Source organism: Uranotaenia lowii, chromosome 3 (genome assembly GCF_029784155.1).
Source record: "Uranotaenia lowii strain MFRU-FL chromosome 3, ASM2978415v1, whole genome shotgun sequence".
Taxonomy (NCBI): Eukaryota; Metazoa; Arthropoda; class Insecta; order Diptera; family Culicidae; genus Uranotaenia; species Uranotaenia lowii.
This window is the reverse complement of record NC_073693.1, coordinates 173,469,272-173,489,383: the sequence shown is the minus strand read 5'-3', so window position 1 is coordinate 173,489,383 and position 20,112 is coordinate 173,469,272. Positions and strand designations below refer to the sequence as shown.

Sequence of the window (20,112 nt, the reverse complement as noted above, 5' to 3'; positions counted from 1 at the left end):
TAGAAAATCACAGTTTTGGGTCAACTCATAAACTTTGCATGTTATTTGGTCAATTTGGATTTGGTGGCCCACGACTCCCCACCATTTTTCAAAATCCAAAAAATGTTGCTTTTTTGTAACAATCAGAATTTGTGGAAAATAACTTATTAAAAAAATTAAAACAAAATACCTTATGATACCTTGAAAATGTAGAAAACCACACCATTTTTTATTTTCATTTTATCTTTTATAATTAAGAAGTTATGGAACAACGAAATAAGTGGCCCATGATTCCCCACTCTCCCATACATAATAATAAGAATAATAATAATAATAACCAATGGCTTTGAATGGTGTTTTTCTTCATGGTTAACATTTAAGGTTTCATGGTAAACGATCCTACGCAGTCTAATAAAACTGCAGCTTTTTGATTATCCCTTCGTATGCACTTTCGTATGACTATAAATATTTTGCTATATTTTACTAACTTCCCACAATTTTTAGCTAAAAAACAGTAATATCAAAATTGGGCCAGAATGCGCTCAAGACCACGCTTTTTACGATTACATTTTGAATGTTTTTAACTTTTGAGAAAACTCTAATATCAAAACGAAATGTCATGCTTTTTATTTGCTGACTCCAAAATTATGATAAGGATGCATTATTATAACAAATTTCCGCGATATCGGCCAAGCATTTAAATTTAGTTGCCTACTTGAAGGCGTTTAAATTATTTTTTGCCATAGTATGGCTGGTTTGAAAAGAATATGATGTAATACTTTTTGCTCCCATATCTTTTTTCGATGCCTTTTGGGTCACCAAGTATCAGTTTAAAATTTGAGATGATTTGGTTAATTTCTGAGTTAGCGCAACGCGTTTCAATTTTGTATGGAAGAAAACATTTTTGCACATTAAATCATGCAGAAAGTTCAAATAAGCTTGGAATGAAGACGGCCTTTGGTTTTTGGTTTTGACTATTCTTAAACTGAATTTTTTGCACAGATGATAAGCAGCTAAGAATTTCATGAAAAAAGTTATAATCATTTCAAAATAAAAAATCTGAATTCATTGAAAAGTATTAAATTTGTTTGCTAGAGCTGTTAATAATTGCATGAAATTTTTTTTCAAAGGTTTTTTTTTAATGAATAAATTCTCTGGCATTGGAAAGTAGTTTTTCGAGATTTTTCATTTTCATCCCACGGCTACACAGCTTTCAAATAAGCAGACAAAAACATCAAAATAAAAAAAAATAGTTTTGAAAACAAAAATTTTGTATAACATCGAATAACTTTTGTAAGGTACAAGTTAGGTTTGTGTTTTGTTCACATGAATTATACTGCAAGAATCAAGGAATATTTTTCATTCAAAATTGAATGTTTTGGAACTTTCAGTACATCTCTGGCGATTTCTGAATGAAAAATTTAGATTTTCCATACAAATTTCTATACAAAATTAAAAATCGTTGCGCTAATTCAGGACTGAATGGATCTCTTCAAAAAAATTTATTGCTATTTCTGGCAGCAAAAACAATCAAAAAAAAGTTATGGGAGTTGTAAAAATTTTGAGAATTCGACATTTCATACAAAACTTGCAGCGGTCTAATGTATGTTTCAATTATAATCATTGTTTTATTTCTGACCACCCTTTTGGTATGGTGCGTTCTGTCGAATAGTTTTGGCGTTCTACATAAGGGATTGAAATCAAGAGAGAATTCTTTGCATTTGGAGTGGTTATGATCAAAATTCCATACCTGCTAATTGCAATAAATAATTTGCAACAATTAGCACATTTTCACTGTCTCTGAGCACTGATTTCTCTCATTTGAACTCAATCCTTATTATTTTCTCTAACAAATTGCCATGAATTACCACAAATTCAATCATTGGCTGCACAATTTGTGTGATCATTGACGAATTTTCTCCCTTCACAGCTATAATTTGTGAGTTACTTCATTGTTTCGATTTCAGACACTAAAAAAGTATATTTCCTAGCGGGCTTAAACTTGAAAAAGTAAACAAAAACGTTTAGAAATGCATTTTATTTTTTTTTTTGCCAAAGCTGAAAATCAGTTACTGTAGGGGCATAATGAGAACCCTCACTGGGGCAGTTAGGGCACCATTAATCGGGGCACGATGAGCATTTTCTTCCGTAGAATCTTGATTAAATTATAGAGCTACAGCTTGACTTTTTCCATTTGAAGATTTGGCCTATTTGGTGTCGATGAGGTCATCAGAAGACTCGAGATCGATTCCTTTACGAGGTTATTTTTTCCATTTACCATTCATGATCGATTATTTCGATTGTTGCATTATACGGATAGTAGCATCATCCGCTAAACAAAGCCCCAGAACCATGATGTAAGAAACAATTAATTACCTCTCCGACACCTAACCAATAAGCTAAATCGTCAGATTTAAACTTGTCAAACTGTGGCTCAATAATTTAGTTGATTTCATCGAGTTAAATCGATGCTAGATTCTACGGCAGAATATCCTCATCGTGCCCCGATCAATAATGCTCTATATGCCTCGGATCAACAAGATAAAGTTAAAACGTTGCAGTGCGTATTTCATAGATGAAGGTGATTTAACGATCATAAGAGCATATTTTCCAAAGCTCAAAATTTATAATATATTTATCACTTGAGAACCTAGTTGTTTTCTTTAAATATTTTTGTAAAAAAAATAAAGAGATTTCGTTTTTGCTGAAAAATTAATAATATTCATTCATAATAATCAGGACGCAGTACTGCACTTGGAATATGTATGGAAGAGGCATTACTATGGATACGTCTAGCCATGATCACGCAACAGAAGTAGCGATTTCATGAAAGTAACCCATCGTAAGACCAAGCCCACCAATGGTTGCTAAACCTCGAATCGAGTACATTTAGCAACATATCTATCAACCAACCATCGCACCAACAGTCGCTAACTTGATTCGAGAAATAGCATTCGAGCAGTAGGTTGTTACTGGATGCGTTTATGTAGCAACCCGGTAGCAACACAACGAGTCATCGCTATGAGAAAATAAACAAACAAAAATACAAACCTGGATGGCTACAATGGGTGCGAAAATCAGTAAATTGATAAAAAGGCAACCAATTAAACCATCTAAAATACCGACCGAAATAGCAACGCCCGGTGGGCTTGGTCTAAACCCAACAAAGAAACAAAATCTAGCAACTCACCACTAACTGCTCTTTTAACATCGTATAAAAAAATCAAATTCCGTGATCAAATCGACTAATGGAAAAAAAATATCAGAAACTACACCTCATTAGTTTTATGCACATCCGTGATTATTCATTGCAGAAAATAGTTTATATCGGCAAACAGCAAACAACAGCAAAAAAACGGCAATCGGAACAGCTTCAGCAACAAGAACAGTAAATGACACTGTTCCGGAGAGGAAGGAAGTCAAGGGAATAAAGGATGGGAAGCAAAATTAGTGAGTGGAAGGATTGGAGTGATAATTTAGGATAGGTTTTAGATTAATTGAGTTATTTTCCATGGTAGATAGGTTTCATTCCGAGGTTTGGATTCCGCTTAATGAAGATGAGTCCGTCCTTAGAAACCACTTTCGTAATGTGCCCTGACTTCTTAAGTTTCAAGGCCTCCGACCGCAGCTTTCTGGCGTGTACGGTTAGGTTTTCGTTGATGAAAATCCTTTCGTCATTAGGAAAGCCAACGGTGCGCAGCGTAAGGGATCTTTGACTGAGATAGGCACTGAAAAAGCGTCTCTTTGTTTCAGTGCAAACTCGCATAGAATAAGCGGTTTAGATCCAACAGCAATTGGTGACTTGACTAGACGTCGTAAATCTACCATCGGCGGTGGGATACCGAGTCCACTAGCAATATGTTCAAAAACCTTGTTGAGATCTTCGTTGTGGGTGTAAGGTATTCCGGAGATAACAAGTTGTTGAGATTTCTTGAACCTTTTGATAGCTTCATTCGAAATGAACAAGTCGTCGCGTAGTGTATTCATCTCACTACGAAGATTGTTGACATCATCAAAGGTTTGTTTTTTCAAAGATGTGACATGTTCCTCTGAAACATCCATTCGCTCGTTCTGATTTCGTGGCTGCAATGTTGGCTTCTATTTTACTTTCCATTTCAGTGATCCTGTCGTTCAGCATTGAAAACATAGACTGCATCCGGGGCCAAAGTTCGGTCAGGGAATCCACTTCATCGTCCGAGTTGGTCAGGTTCTCTCGTGACCGTTTAGGCAAGGTCGCTACTAGCGTAGGGTTACCAGATCCCACAACACTAAAAAGAGTACATTGAGACCATTTACCCAAAAAGTCAGGAGAAACGGTATAACTCCGGTTTTCTGAGCTCCCAGCCATCAGGTTGATACAAGATGCATTTAATTATTGAGTTTTGCGCCCGGATGGTATGCGAATTTGCAGGAAAAGGATGTACATATTTCGAATTATCTGAGGACTTCCCGTAATTCCTGGAACAAGCGGGGCTCTACTGTTATTGAAAACCGAGATATTTCAATTCAATCGAGTACTGCGGATTTGTTGAGTTTTTGTAAAAGTTATATTAATCGAAAAAATAGCAGTATTTAGATGTTGTTCTGACAAACCACAAAAAACACATTGAAACAATTCATTTCAAGATGAGTATTTTTCGACGCGTACAATTCCATTACGATCATTATTTGAGTTTTGCGCGCATTTAAGCATATTACTTAAATTGTACACATATCGACAACTGTTTGCATACTCAAAGGCGCTTATCACGTTCACTTTATAACGACTAAAAACGCATGTTAATGACAACAAAAATGTTAAAGTAATTTCTTGTAAGCTGAATTCCTTTCGAGGTTTTCGCAAAAGATGTGAAACAACCTCATAAAATGGAAGTTATACGATGGTTTTGCAGATCAAATGTCTTTCAACAAAAAAGAGTACATTTGGTAAAATTTTACAAAAAGAAGAGTACACCCAGTTTCGATCGAAAAAAGAGTACATGTACTCTTAAAAGAGTACGTATGGTAACCCTATACTAGCGGTCGAGATGCGGAAGCGGCATTCGATCGTTAGTTTATTTTTGTTCATTCTGTTTGTGGTTGAATTTCGTAAACAAACTGGGGAGCGGAACTTCAAAGAATGTTTCTAAAGGGGTACGGTATAATGGTGTTTGTAGATCAAAAATAGTAGCTACCACGCTATAGATGACTTAGCCAATTCGGTCGATAACTAGCTTAGATTGTGGATTTCACGGCCGTTTCTTAGAGTTCGTTTGATGGTTATCTAGAACTTTCCAACATAAGCAATTCCACGACTTAAAGGTGTAGTTTTCAACAAAGAATATCGATTCAATCACGATCACTTTATTAACGCACTTTCACAAACATCCCTTCAGAAACGGGTATATGACACCCCACCCCATCTATAAATCTAAAACATTAAAAAATAAGCTTCAAATGCCTTGGCATCCTGAATGCAGTTGGTATTGGCTATGTTGCAGGATTATTACCCGCGTAGTGAGAATAATTTTGTAAGCATTCATTAAAAAGTACATTTTTGTTATTTAAAATGAACTTATCAAGTTGTATGTATCCCAATTTATATGAGCCAAATTTGATTTTTTAAACGCCAAACTAAACTGAAGAACTCGCCTTTCTAATGGTGTACAGCAGAACTCCGCTAATCCAAGATAATTGGTGGAAGGACTCCATCGGATTACTGAAGTCTCGGATTCCCGATATAGGTAAACCGTCAAACGGGGCATCATGCTACAGCAGGGTTAAATGCAACATTTGTAAACCACAACACATATCTTATTTTTATTTTGATATAGGTAATGTTATAAAGTTATCATTTAATGAAAACAAAATGAAGACGACATAGTTTCTCACATTGTGAGACAGTTTTTGAAAGTTTTGACACTCATAGAAAATTAAAAAAAAAATCGAGCAATAGATGTATACATTTTTACATTTTTCTATGCCGTAAAATACTTTACCCAATATGATGAATTGGCTTAATGATAACACCTACGAACGAACTTTATATTGCTTTAATCTGTTGGTGTAAAAATATTTTTCTGACAATCACCAATTTTTATTAAATAAATATTTTTAATTCAGTTACCAGTCTGGGCTAAAATGCATCAAATTGCAAATCAAAGATTCACCTTTTAAATCGCGTTTCCGTATGCTGGAATATGTTTTTTTTTTCGCATCACGCGTTTGTTAATTTCAAAGTTTCATCCAACCCAACATTATTTTTTATGATTTTCGCTTGTAGGATTTTTTGTAGTATCCCTAAATGTATGCAGCACTCTCATGCTTTTTCTTTAAAAACATTTTTGATAGAAAAATTTTAAAATTAATTTCGATCAAAACAAAAAATTACTGCGGTTGGTGCTTTATGCGTTATGCTATCATAAATATATCAAAACTATTAATTTTCAAACGATTTCATTTGATTTTTCACTAAGAACAAAGTTTGTTGCAACTTACCTCTTGTTCTTAGCGTGAAAAATTTCCACTGAAAATCGCATGTTTTTGTTAATTTAAAAATAACTGCTGATACCGATACTTTTTCTGACTACGTTAATTTGATGTCTCATCAAGCTTGAAACTTTTGATGATCAAGCGGTATGATTCCCTGTAGACATTAAATTTTTAGAAGCCATTGAAGTTGAAAAGTGATGCATGATGCCCCAGGTGACGGCACTTTTCCTATGATATTGCTTATTATCCAGGCGCAAGACTCGGTGAATACAAGGATTTTGTTGTGCTATTAAATCGAAGTTTTTCACCAAGTTTAGACTTAAAACTTGCAAGAACGTCGATTAAACAGCATAACTATATAACTATAAAAAATGACGTTATGCACGATTTTTGAATCTTGTTTCAAACAATACCATTTGCTTTTAAAACATTGCAGTGTTTAAATAGTCGCTTCGACGTGTAATTGAGCCATGAATTTTATCGTTATGTCACTGATCTTTAACTGCATTGGATCAGAATTGTATTTTTATGATTCTTACGTTGGCTTTCAGCTTGTTCACCGAAAACTCTTCCTGATTTGTTTTTCTACTGCAAACGAAAGAAAAACATCTACGCATGAGGGACATTCTCCCAATGTCTTGATGTTCTGCAAAATTTTAATCCATAAAAACTTTTGATGTCCGGAACCTAATATAGAGCGCACATCCATTGACATCTTTGTTACGGGTGTTCTATTATAAGTGACTTTGATATTTGAGAATAGTCTCACGAAAAAAAACTGAACAAACAATTCCTACCCCGAAACAATAGCACGATATGGCAAGAAAGAGTAGTAAAAAGAAAATAAGTAGCACCAGAAATGACAGGAAAATCCTGCTCGGAATCACGACAGGCACTTGAAAATCAAACACAATTGCCAAGATTCACTGGAACGGTTCTTCGGCAGGCGAGAGGAGATTCGTTACTTCGGTGCCGGAAAAGTGCCCTCAGATCGCCGGAGAGCAGCGGAGGAACGACGGAAGGACATCCAGGCCAGGGCAGGCAGCGGGCAAGCGAGCGCTCCATGCTTCGATGGAACGGTTTTGGGCTGATGCTTCAGAACTATGACATCCATTGTGTACGGGCATTGATGATGATACTCTCTTCTGGGTGCACTCATTCATATTCCGAAGAACAGCCCTTCCGTTCGGTGGTGGGTTTTTTTTAGCTTTTTTTTTGCTCTTTCAGCCTCTACATATTTCGTATCGGCTATTGTTTTCGGATTTTTCTGCCGCGCCGTTCGGTGCTGACGATGTATTCGATTGTAAAAATGCAATAGGGTTGCTCACTAAATATTGCCTTTACCAATTTTAACCTTATCATGCAATGAAAATTTATCTTCTTGCTACTTACATCCAAGATTCAATGGAGATGGCAAATAAACCACTTCAAAAATTTGTTTCGTACATTCCAACAAAAACCAGAAAAAATCACTGGCAATCGAAATTCCTAACCACCCTGTCTAAAACCAACAACTATACCACCAATGGATGTGACATAAATGTAGACTTTATCATTTTTCCTCGCATTCCACCAACTAGGTAGCGCATACACCAGCAATGGAAAAAAGGGGAAGGTATATCGGGCGCACCGGTGTTTTTGTTACGTTTGGAAAATCGCTTCCGATGCGCTCACCGGACCGCGACTGGACATTTCCTCGATGTGCCCTCTCTCTTTCTCGATGCTACCCAATGCTTTCCACGTGATCCCCATCAATGTACCTACACGGGCTGATGTTCCCCAAAGGTGAGATGAATGTGTCCTAGTTCTGTTGTGTCGTGAAAGTTGAGCGGCAACTATTAGGATTAGTTTATTGGAAGCGGAATGAATGGAGGGAAATTGCACAAAGAATGATATGAAATATGCAGCATCGGGACCTGGAACAATTTGTATGCACTTCATACTTTTTCTCGCTGCTGGTTTTCATGAGACACTAAATGAGGCAATACCTTCAAATAACATTGTGAAAATTGAATGTTGAAAAATTCGTTATTGAGAATTCATTTTTTTTTTTTGCTTAATTTAGAAAAAGTGTATTCTTGACTTCGTTTAAAGAATTTATGGATTTTTAAACTCTTTTTTTTTGCTTTTTGTATTTGTTCTACTAGATAATTTTTCATTTTTTCTCCATAGCTCTCTGGTGTTTAGAATGAGGCATTTCCAGACTCCGACCCATAACTGGCCGCTTCCTTTAAGTGTTGATAATTTTGAATGGGCTATCAGACATCTTTTTCACCTGCGTCTCGAAGTTGAGTTCAGCCTAGGTGAAAACAGAGTAAATCCATACTTACTAAAGCTCTTCTATGCTTTTCAACTCAAAACTACCTTCCTTGTAGTGAAAAGTTAGACTATACCTCGGAACTAAAAAAAAGAGTCTGAGCGCCACCAGAAATAGAATTCTCAACCCTTCTGTATTGTGTGACACCTTGAAAGAGATCGCCAGCCGCAGCTTTATCAAATTCGGACTTTTCAAATCTCAGCTGCTTGACTGGTTATCATATCGCTTTCAAGCATCTTATCAGGATGAATAAATTATGTTTTCTGATTCAGGTTTCTCCGAAAAATGTTAGAAATGAAACTTTCTTTGATTGAACCAACTGCAAAGCAACTTAAAATTTTGATATATTTTTATTCGATAACAAAAAAAAAACAATAATGTTTTGATTTTAAACACTCGATAACGGAATTTGTTGGTTATTCTATGTACCTTATTTCTAAACAAAAAAAAATCTAAACAACATAAAATTTAAGAATAAAATCAAAATTCAATAGATTTTGGGGAGGGTGAGGATACTTGATCATTTGTTGGACGCCCATTGAAGCGCTTTATGTAGAGAATGGAGTACTTCCTTTCGAATTTCTGGTAGCTGAAAACTGGGCAAGGAAAGCGATGTGGATTGCAGAAAGGGCAACCAATAGCGAAAACTATCTGCTTAACAGAGCTAATCATGCGCTAGCTGCAGTAATTAACGATCGTATCCCACCAATATATCGTCTTCTTACCGAAACTACCACACCATGGAATGAAAAGCCGCCACGAATTGATTGGTCAGTTAAAAACCATTTCAAAACAGGTGGCAATAAGAGCTCAGCGGTCAGAATGCGGTACGATTTCGGAAGTGAAATCTACACAGACGGATCACTAGCTAGTGGTAAAATAGGCTTTGGCATTTACAATCCAACAGAGGAGAGCATTTTTAGAAACCTGCCCGAAAAATTATCCATTTTTTCGGCTGAAGCTATAGCTATTGACGTAGCACTTGAACAAGCTATTTCTCCAACGGTTATTTACACAGACTCGGCCAGTGTACTAGCCGCCTTAGAATCTGGAACGAAACATCCAATCATCCCAAATATTTTATCCCATGAAAATATTAAAAATGTTACGATGGTCTGGAATCCCAGTCACGTTGGAATCCCTGGAAATGAAGAGGCTGATAGACTTGCAAAAGTTAGGAAGGAATGGAGAAAGACATGTTACGAAAATCCCTAAAGCGGACGAGCTGTAACTTCAACAGAGCTGTTACCTCAAAAAGTTATTGAAAACCAATTTGTTTTTGAGTTATCGAACTTAGTTTGAAAAATTTTACAAAATATGATTTGAGATCTTCATCTTTTCTATCAAAATAAACTATTCCTTCATGAAAAAATAATAATAAAAATATATATTACAATATACCAATCGAGAAGGAATAATGTGAATTGAGTCGGAAGAGCCGAAAACTTCAGATTTTCATATTTTCAGAGTTTGAAAGAGCCACATTCAACATTTATTGGTTTTGTTTAAATAAAAAAATATATATATTTGAATGATCAGTAAACATTAGTTTTACAAAAAAAAAACTTTAAAACCATTGGAGTTTTTTTTCTAGCTCTTGGATTTTTCGTTTAAATCTGTTTGCGATTACCATTGAGTACAGGGATTTTCTTTTGGATCGTCAAACTCTTCAAAGTTTAATTGAATACTTTGCATGCTTCTAAAGTAAAAGATATGAACATATTTACACTAGCAGAATATTTATAATTTCTTCGGCAAAGAAAGCTTTTAAAATGGCAAAGTAAATGGAAATAAATTTTCTAAAAATTATCAAACTTTCTCATTATATTCCCAAGATTTAGCTAACCATTTCCTCAATCCAGAGAAGTATGAGGTTAAATTCAACTAAAATTTATGCAGCCGAAAATTTCAATCTTCAAAGATAGTGTTCCTGACGATTGATAGAATTTTCAACAAGTCATGACATGAAGCGAACGTGTCTTAACAATTTGAAACATCTGGAAAACTCATCTTATGTCACATGTAATTCTTTAGTATTGTGCGTCCAATTTAATGTAAAATTGTATATTATTCATCCATGCTTGCTAAAGCTCCGATTACATAACAAAAAGCTGTATAAATCTTTAAAAATGTGCTTTGTAGCCTTAAAAGAAAATTCGTGACAAATAATTAAGAAACAGTGAATTTTAACTGGAAAAATCAGCTCAAGAATACATTTAAAGATTGATCCAAAAATTAATGAAAATAAATCAATCAACAAATATAATAAAAATAAATAACTCTTGTCCAAAATTGCAAAAAATGTCTGTTACTGAAACTTCCTTCAAAATTTCTGTGCTTCCGATAAATATACGCCCCAAACATGAAAATTTAAAATGTGTTCAAAGACTCAAAGGTTTACTTTTTTAAATACAGAAAATTTAATTATAAAAAAAAACTGCTTCGGTGTTGTAAAGGTTAACCAAGTCAGGGAAGAATGGAGATACTTGATCTAATTCTCTTATTTTCATCATATCTTTTTGGGAAAAAATGCAGATCAACATCTTTTGCATATATATGTTGCAAATGTTAGATCTATACATTAACCCGTAGGTGAAGGAGAAGCGTTTTCGTGGGACTAAAAAAAAGGTTCATATTTTGAAAGTTAAAGGAGACTTGGTCCTTTAATCAGGGTGCCCCAAGCTTTGGCAAAAATCATGCAAAATCTAAAGATTAAAGTTTTTTTTGACTTTTTTGGCCAATTTAGTTTTCATTTCACAGTTTATAAGTGTAAGACAAAATTAATTCTGAAAGTTTGTCTACTAGCCTACATTCCTTGCATACTTTAAGGCGCAATTTTCCTATTATTACACACAAAACTTTCGAGGCCGAAAATTAGCAAAATTTTGCTCAAATTTGACCAGCTAGAAATTTAGCAATCAATTTAGCAATTTTTTTCTGCTCAAATTTTAGCAAATTAGAGAAAAATAAGCCGCCGGCATGTTTTACTAAAATTTTAGAAAAAACCAGTACAAAAAATCCCGCAGAATCTGAAATTTAAATCTTTTATGTTTTTAACTGCAAATTTCGAGGGAATATTCGATTATTTAAAAGTATGCACGGATAACATCACTTTGAATTTATTTATATTTTTCAAAACTCTTTTCATAAAATGTATGGATTCTGCGAACGCACCTTCCGGCTAATGAAACCCCAAGCGACCGATCGTCATTCATGCATCGATGATTGTGCCTGATGCAGTGCGTTGAAACTCCAGTTGTCCACTTCCGAACTGTTGTAAAAAACCCGTCTTGTCGGAAATTGTAACCTGGTTGAAATAAAAAAAAAACAAACAATTTTACAATTCGAATATCGGAAAATCTGTACACTTCTTGATCGGTCCTTACCTGTACGCATCCGGTATTGATCTGGCTATCATTTTGCCACCACAAGGACCACCAGCATCGCGCTTTCAGAACCGCACTTAATCGCGTCAGTTCGTTATTTTTCCTTCAACTGGCGGCGGCTGCTGTCTATAAACAAAGCGGCTAGAAAACCTTCATTTTACTAATATCAAGTAAAATTGCCTTTTCAATTACTAAAAAGAAGCAAAATTTGCTTTTTGCTATCACGTTAGTAAAATAATCCATTTTGCTAATCGAAAGTAACAGCAAAATTTTGCTAAGTGGAGCCTCGAAAATTTTGTGTGTAGATAATTATAATTTTAAGTGGCATGTTCAGCGAAATGAAAACTAGAGAGATTTGTTTATTTTTTATATAGAAAGTTGAAAGAAAGGTGGATAGACAGGCATTTGTGCGCCAATAGGAGAAAGCTTGATAGGTGTTGGAATTTTAGGCTAGAGGGCATGTTGATGAAAAGCTCCGCCTTTGCTCTACACTAGCTAACTATACATGAGAAACTGAGAAACGAAATTCCTAAGTACGAGACCAGTAGTTTGAGAGCGTGGTTTTACACACTCTTCAAACGAGCAAAAACTTCGAATCGAAATTCTGTCAAACTTTAATTTGTCATTCTAAACTCTTAATTTTTGAATTTTGTATTTCAATTTCATAAAATTCAAATGTATTTATTCACTTTTTAACACACGTTTTATTGAGTAAGCTTTCTTTTTACGTTAGGATTTGTAGTTAGATTTTTTGTACGTTTCTAAACCGGGCAAATCTAGGCCTTGGTTTTCTAAATTTTAAACTCGAAACCGGGTAATATCTGGTCAAATCCAGCCAAAATCTACGTATTTTACATTAACAAGGCACATCAGCGGCGCTCAGATCTTATCTCACTATTTCAAAAAAATGCATGCTAGTTTAATGCACGCGAGTTATGGCATCTTCAGAATGGGGGTAGGCTTAATAATGGCATGATATGGAATATTACAATTTTTTCTTAGAAAATCTGGACAAGATCGGTTAAAACAGAGCAATCTGGAATGCTAATGAGATATCTACATTCAAATACTTTTAAATTTTCGTATTCGATTCAAATAAATAAGATAGGATTAATTCTAATTCAATTATGGAAACTGATCAATTTCTATAGATGGCAAAAAAGTGATTTCGAGTGCTTAAAATATAAAATTTGATGAAGGTTACTTTGTTTAATAACAAAACAGATGCTATCTAAGAACTACTTTTTTGTAAATGACTTTGATTTTCCTGTTAACTCATCTCAGCTTTTGTGTTCGATTGATGCAAAAATTTATACACGTTTTGGAAATGAATAATTTTATAACAAACATAATTTTTATTAAAGTAGTTGTTGTTTTAAAACAACAGTTATTCCTTGCTTCTACGATTAATGATAAATTTATTCAGTCTGAAAAGCCTAAATCGGCTAAGACGGTGTATGTCTTTTAAATTTAATCTTCATCTCTATGCTGGTGCTTAAAACAGTAAAAAGCTTTAAATGTAAAATAAGACTTAAAAAATAATATTTTGCCATTTCGTCCTTTCTGCTTGTTCCTACAGCGGATGCAATTTTGAAATTCTCTTCTGGACTTATGAAAATCCTTGAGCAATAATCAATTACCCGATAGAAAAAGTACTTTTATCTTAAACTAAGAAAAATGCGCCTGTAAGTATGCCATGACTTTAGGGTAGTAGAGAAACTTTTAGAATTCTTTCGGACACGTATGATAACTAATATGGCTAAAAAAAAGTCAATGGATCTTTATCTTTAGATTTAGCTTGATTTTTGACCAACAGTTGGGACACAGTCTCCTTTAATTGAGAGCGCACTTCTTCCGATGTCGGATTTCCGAGTCGCGTTTGTTATTTTAAAATTTTAATTTTTCAGCAGCTATAAACGAATATATTTAGAAGTGAACAAAGTTGTCAATTGAACGACAATAGAATAAATGCATTGCATAACTAAGAATAAAAAAAATAGTTACGTGAACTTCGAGAAACAGTTCATTCTACAAAAAAGTGCATTTCGAAATTATGGAAGTGTTAAAGTGATTTTGTGATCGAATGGTGGGAAAAAAGCTGGTATAAAAACCAAAACGCTCCGAAACTTTGGAAATCAGTTTTAATGATGGTTTGTTTTTACAAGCAAAAAGCATGTCGGCGGAAGAAAAACCAATGAGAGCCATAAGTTTTGAATATTGAATATTGAAATCGAAATAAATTGAATTAAATCCAAATTATTCCGGTTCTTTTGTAAATAATGCTGAATTTCAGCAATTAACACTAGAAAGACCGCACCAGTCAAAATGACTGGTGGGACGCTTTGATTGTTGAATATCTTTTAAACACTACGCTCTAAAAATTCGCAAAAATACGACTTTTCATAAATTTTGAATCTCTACAAAACTGTGTATTTTTTATTTCATTAGCTCTTTTAATAAGCGAGAAAAATTTCGCCATGGACACTCGGACCGTGACCAGTCAAAATGACTGGTAAAATTCACAACCCTATAACTCAAAAAGGATAATTTTTTTTCGCTTGCTTTTGGTTTCATTTGCAATCTACATTCAAGACAATGAACCTTAGTTGATTTATGGTGGGCAGGAGTGTGTCATTCGTAATGAAATTATTGATTTTCGATGCGAAGTCATGAAAATTTGTAGAAAAAGTTCTCGGATTGACCGCTGTGTGGCGCTTCAAGCACTTGACTCCCGATTTTTTTAGTCCGTTTTGTTGCTCAACTATAATCAAACTTTCTGTCAAATTGGCGAAGTTTCATCAAGATTTGTAAAAGTTATGTTAGATTTAATACATGTCCATTCGAGAAATCGAGTAGTTTTAGGTGATAAATATGTTTCATACTATAATAGAATGAGTAAAATAATTATAAATTGTGTACTCATTTATTCAAATTTGAAGACATCAGCTATGAAACTGAATAATTTGAATGATATTTCAACATGGGTGCACGGAATATTTTTTATATGTTGGTTATCCACCATGGGTGCACGGGTACACCGCAGTTTCTGCCCAAGTATGTATTCACATGCATTCTTAGATTATTAGGATCGACAAACTTCCAATGGAAGTTTACTTACAGGTATTTCGGCACCCGTGTATATACCTGACCAGCTGGCAACTGATTAAACATTCTTATTGAACATTCTTATTATAAGAGGAAACACAACTTACCTGTCGGCAACTTATGATGTTTGAACCCAAGTGTTTTCCTGCCGATACCGGGAATCGAACCCAGTACGCCTGGCATACCTAGACCAAACTCGCGCCAGCCTATCTGATAGACCACATCGGCGCTATGATATTTCAACATGGGTGCACGGATTTACTGTTAATTTGCCGTTGGAAACTATATAGAAATAAATAGTTTTCAACTTGCTTCAGAACACAAAATATTTTTTAGTTAGATATGATAGGTATTTGAAATGCAATATTGATCAATCAAAAAACTTCTAAGGAAAAACAAATCAACGTGTACATTTGACAATGTTGATTCATTATTTTTATTTTCACTGGTTTCCGTCGTACGACATAACTTGATGTATATAATTCCTAAAATTCACTCGGTCCATGGTAACTGTTTTCCAATTTCTTGGATGTTAATCAGATCTTCTCAGATAAATATACGATTGCAAAAAAAACCTGTTTTTAATAATAAATAAATACATTTATTATTTCAAGATATAATGAAAATATTTTTTTCCGGGAATGAAAAAACGCAACTGAAAATAAAAATCGTTATTTAAATCATTATGTCTCAACATGAAGACATGGTTTCGACTTTGGTTTAGTTAAGATTTGTAAAAATGCTTTTTAAAAATTTCAAAAAAGTCCAATATTTGATTAAAACGCAGTGAATCCGTGCACCCATAGTGAAAACCCATGTATTTAACACAGTTTTTCAATTGAATCTACACAGCAAAAAATAAATAAATTCACACGACACTCAACCCTATAAACGATGTAAAAATTGTCTATGTAAACTAAAATCAAACAGCATTTTACATCGTAAACTATACAATCTTATGAGAATAACCAAAAAAGTCAGATTTTATGTTTTGCGACTTCTCATCACAGTTCTCGAACCTAAAATGACATAGACTCGATGTAAATTTATATTAGCAGCATCGTATTTATCCATTAGTCGCGACTCGCGTGAGCAGTTTTAGTTGGTTGCGTGTCAGTGTTTGATAATCGCATTCGGAGGTTGAGAAAGTATTCAAGGTAAATGAACAAACTAGGAAAAACACGATAATGATTTGCAAATCAACTTCAATGGCGCATCATTCGCAAAAAAATGCCGATATTCGGATACCCACAGCAACTATGTTACCCAAAAAAAGTAACTTATAAAAGGTAATATGATTTCGAATTACTTATTTAAATTTGGTTTAGACAAAATAGTTTTTTCTCGATCCGTTTGTTGAAAAATCTATCTTAGATTTCCAATTTATTTTGGTTCGAAAATTTGATATCTATCGAAATCAAGAATCACTTTTAAATTTGACCAATTGAGTAATACAAAAAAATCTTTGAGGTACTTCATTATTCAATTAATAATAAAATTTTACAATGAACCAATGTTTATTTTTCAAAATTAATTATCAAATTATTAAAATCAAATTTAGTTAAAATAAGTGAAATTCCAATAACGTTTTCCTTATTTTGCTATACAGCTCGTTTCAAAAAATGACGCTAGAATTGACCGAACAAAACATAAACACTGACGCATGGATAAAAACAAACTCCGAAGATTGGCTCCGTTGTTTCTACTAGATATTCACTATTTTCGGGCTTTAAAACTGAATCAAGAAACCATCGGTGCCTGGATTGTACTTTTAACGACCATGTCTGAAGACCGAGGACCAATCGCCAAAAATAAGGTAAGTTTGGCAGTGAAATATTTAGCAGCTTTTGAAGTTTTTTCTACGCATTTCAGTCTAATGTTAGCCATCGGATTTTAGAAATGGATTCTGTTCTTGTTAGGAAGGATACAAGAGCTGTGGAAGATGTTCGCTACCGCTGGAAGTATATCAGGAAAAAGACAGCTAGCGGAAGCTTTCCTGTTCATCAACAATATGAGCATAACTCTAAAATTACACTTATTGAGTCCATAATTTTGCTCTGCAGCCATCGAAGGAAGATCCGACCCATTTAGCTGAGAAAGTATAGCAAAAACTCAGTAGAAATTTTAAGGAGTCCCTTCCTTGTTGGAAACCAACTGAAAACATAAAGGTAAGTGTATCTTTCTACGGGTTTGAGATTCATCCTATTTATATTAGTTAAGATGAATCCTACCCCTGCAGATAAATCCTGATTTAGTTGGTTTACTTTTTTTAATTTTCTTTAGATTCAGAACTCAGAAAGAAGTTTTTTTTTAACATCAACGCGAAAGGAACCTTATTAGCGTTTAAGCCGCTAGCGCCAGAGACAGGACTCATTTCAATTAAAACTATTGTGGATTGCAGGCTTTCCCGTTGAAAAATTGAAAATGCTTCGTGTGTTTTTCGTTTGGAAAAATTGATTCATGAGCCGATCTACGAGGCAAGTACGCAGCGCATGGAATTTGGTTATAGTAGAGGGAACAAATGCTGAAGAATATTCTTGAACTGTGAATGTTTTCGTGTCTCGAGTGGATGTACAATATTGTACAATCTTAGCAGCATACAATTATTTTTTCAATTGTTTTTCCTATGTTTCAATCTGCATGTTCAAAATGTAAATTCAATAGCACTCAGTAGAAGGAACGAGTATACTTAATGAATTCTTTTTATGAATAACAACTCGACCAATATGTGGAACAACAATGACTGTCATTAAAGGTAGTGTCACCTCTATCGGCCCTACTTCTTATACATAGTTAATTTATGTCGTACAAAAAATTTTCATGTAGCTTAAGCTTCTAATAAAAAGGCTCTCTGCTATTTCCAAACCTTTAGTTTTCTTCTTATATTCTTACCGCCTTTAACTTTCATTACTATAATGTTCTTACGACAAGAATAACTTTCACCGAATAAGCCACCTAAAAAAAATTAAAAATAATTTAATAATACACAATATGAGAAAATACTTTAACGGTATTTGGGTAACTCAATTATACAGCGAAAATTATCAGAGCTGTATTGATTCACATGAAAAAATACCTGGACCCAAACTAAATAGTGAAGTTTATGATTTTACCTTGAAAAATGTAGTTTGAGATATCACATACCCTTATCCTTATCCTTTTATTAATCCATTAATGTTTTATTGCTATATGTATTATATTTTTATTATCTTCAACTAAAAATACCCTCAAAAATTGTTTTCAAGAAAACAAAACAGTACACATTGAGTATATCAATCAATTAACAATTGGAGTAGGTAATAAATTACGAACAGTACTCATAAGGGTTGCTTTTCGTTGAAATTTAAATTCATTGCGATGTAAAACCAAATAAATACTTAATACATCGCGTAATGTGAATTCACATTCAACCAACATTTTCATTGCTTGTGATATTACAAGCCATGATGTAATTTTAAATCAACACATAATTTTGTGACGTCTGCGATGGTACAATAATTTGCATCGCTTTCGATGTAAAATCAAACGATTTAATTTTTGCTGTGTATATAAATCTTTATTCTTTACCTTTAGCATGCAAAAAAAATTGATTTTTGATGAATGGCGGTGAATCCGTGCATCCATGGTGAATTGCTCTACTTATAGAAAAAGTATGCTTCAAAACCTACAATATCAGGTATAATTTATAGGCAACGTGTTGAAAAATTTCAGAGCGGTGGATGCTAGAAAATATCTACTAAAACAAAATTGAAGTGAAACCGTGCACCCATGGTCAATACCTATAGCCATCTAACATGATTTTATAATTAAATTGATAATGTGTTTTAATTTTTTGATAATTATTTGAAATATTCATTTTATGACATACACGCATTCGCCAACTATGCGAAAAAGAGGTGATTCCGGGCACCCATGGTGAAAAAATATTTCCATTTTATAATAAAAATGATATCAAATAAATAAGAAAATAATTTCAAAAGAAAAAAGTTAAAAATATTATGATATAAAAAATTTTCCCTTTACCAGTCATTTTGACTGGTCGCGGTCCGAATAGGTATATTCAATTTGCCGGTCCTTCTAGTGTTAAGATTGTTGCTTTTCTAGCTTTTGAGTTTACTGATCGTTCTCAGCAATTCATTTTGCTGGAAAACCAGCGGGCCAAAATTCAGCAAAATTTTTCAGTAGAGATGTACCGAATAGTGGTATTCGGCGAACGGCCGAATACCGAATATTGACCTTTTCAACTATTCGGCCAAACGAATATTCGGCCGAATATTCGGTCAAATATTTTGTTGAGTTTTCAATAGAAATACCATCAAGACGCCATTCACCGCCCAGTTAAGCGGTTTTTCAACTTCAAACATGTGTAATAAGAAAAACGACGGCAGATTTTTATTCGCGTTCTTTTCCAATACATCCCAACACTGCTCTACTTTAAATAAAAAATTTAGTGGAATGCGAAAAATGTACGCTTTTCAAAATAATTAACTAAACTTTGGGGTGTTTAACTGGCCCTATTACCGCCCACTCGACTTTTTCGGGTATCGATAATGTTTTCTTAAGGAAAACACGGAAACATGTTCTCTTTAGTATTTTCCATACAACGAGCTGTCAAAACCATATTTTGGCTCTTTAGAGAATACATTTTGTGAAATTTTTTCCGCAAATTTAGTACAAATTTTAACAAAGTGCGTTGACTGACAAAATGATGATTCCCGGCAAACAACCTCAAGTAACCGGTTACTTTCAGCGATAAAACATCATTTTCTAACATAATCAAACTAAATGCTTCTTACAATTTACACATTTGACACGATACATGCGTTAAAAACAAAGAAATTGTGCGTGCCGGTC

At 34.0% G+C, this 20,112-nt stretch overlaps 1 protein-coding gene and 1 long non-coding RNA gene across 2 annotated transcripts in view; both read left to right on the top strand.

The window, feature by feature from the left end:
* LOC129752853 (cell adhesion molecule Dscam2) overlaps nucleotides 1-20,112 on the top strand; it is a 507,703-nt gene that overhangs the window by 91,618 nt on the left and 395,973 nt on the right. The gene's annotated exons all lie outside the window — the stretch shown is intronic.
* LOC129756906 (uncharacterized) lies at nucleotides 16,416-17,406 on the top strand. Its single transcript, XR_008739566.1, has 3 exons — nucleotides 16,416-16,547; nucleotides 16,868-17,074; nucleotides 17,131-17,406. It is a non-coding gene; the product is annotated as an uncharacterized LOC129756906 (long non-coding RNA).